General features: G+C 42.1%; 1 protein-coding gene across 1 annotated transcript in view; it reads left to right on the forward strand.

The window, feature by feature from the left end:
• The window catches only part of GABRG3 (gamma-aminobutyric acid (GABA) A receptor, gamma 3), an 831,633-nt gene that overhangs the window by 352,407 nt on the left and 477,948 nt on the right, over nucleotides 1-1,278 (forward strand). The window lies entirely within an intron of this gene.

Below are 1,278 nucleotides of genomic sequence, written 5' to 3' on the forward strand. Positions count from 1 at the left end.
TCCTTTTTGATTTCAAGATTTTGGATCATTTTCACTATCATTATTCGGAATTCTTTATCAGGTAGATTCCCTATCTCTTCCTCTTTTGTTTGGTTTTGTGGGCATTTATCCTGTTCCTTTACCTGCTGGGTATTCCTCTGTCTCTTCATCTTGTTTATATTGCTGAGTTTGGGGTGGCCTTTCTGTATTCTGGCAGTTTGTGGAGTTCTCTTTATTATGGAGTTTCCTCACTGTGGGTGGGGTTGTACAGGTGGCTTGTCAAGGTTTCCCAGTTAGGGAAGCTTGTGTTGGTGTTCTGGTGGGTGGAGCTGGATTTCTTCTCTCTGGAGTGCAATGAAGTGTCCAGTAATGAGATGTCAGTGGTTTTGGAGTAACTTTGGGCAGCCTGTATATTGAAGCTTAGGGCTGTGTTCCTGTGTTGCTGGAGAATTTGCATGGTATGTTTTGCTCTGGAACTTGTTGGCCTTGGGTGGTGCTTGGTTTCAGTGTAGGTATGGAGGTGTTTGATGAACTCCTGTCGATTAATGTTCTCTGGAGTCAGGAGTTCTCTGGTGTCCTCAGGATTTGGACTTAAGCCTCCTGCTTCTGGTTTTCAGTCTTATTTTTACAGTAGTCTCAAGACTTCTCCTTCTATACAGCACCACTGATAAAACATCTAGGTTAAAGGTGAAATGTTTCTCCACAGTGAGGGACACCCAGAGAGGTTCACAGAGTTACATGGAGAAGAGAAGAGGGAGGAGGGAATTAGAGGTGACCCAAATGAGATGAGGTTGAATCGAAAGAGAAGAGAGCAAGCTAGCCAGTAATCACTTCCTTATGTGCAATCCACAACTGGACTGGTCAGAGATGTTCATGGAGTTATACAGAGAAGAGAAGAGGGAGGAAGGAGACAGAGGTGGCCATGAGGATAAAAGGGGGAATCAAAAGGAGAAAGAGAGATCCAGCCAGTAATCAGTTCCCTAAGTGTTCTCCACCATCTGGAACACACAGAGATTTACAGAGTGGGGTAGAGAAGAGAAGGGGAAGGGAGGAGACAGAGGGGACCTTGTGGAGAAAAAGGAGAGTCCAAAGGGGGAGAGAGCAGTCAAGCCAGTAATCTCGCTCCCAAGTAAAAATGGGTACTGAAGATTGGGTTCTTAAAGGTAAAAAAATGATAACAAATACAAAAAAGTGAAGATTAAAAATCTAGAATAGAGGTTGGAATTTCAAAAATACAATATTAAAGAAAAAAGTCATGGAAATTATTAAAAATATATATATATATATATATGAAGTTGG

This window comes from Bison bison, unplaced genomic scaffold (genome assembly GCF_000754665.1).
Source record: "Bison bison bison isolate TAMUID 2011002044 unplaced genomic scaffold, Bison_UMD1.0 scf7180017864224, whole genome shotgun sequence".
NCBI lineage: Eukaryota > Metazoa > Chordata > Mammalia > Artiodactyla > Bovidae > Bison > Bison bison.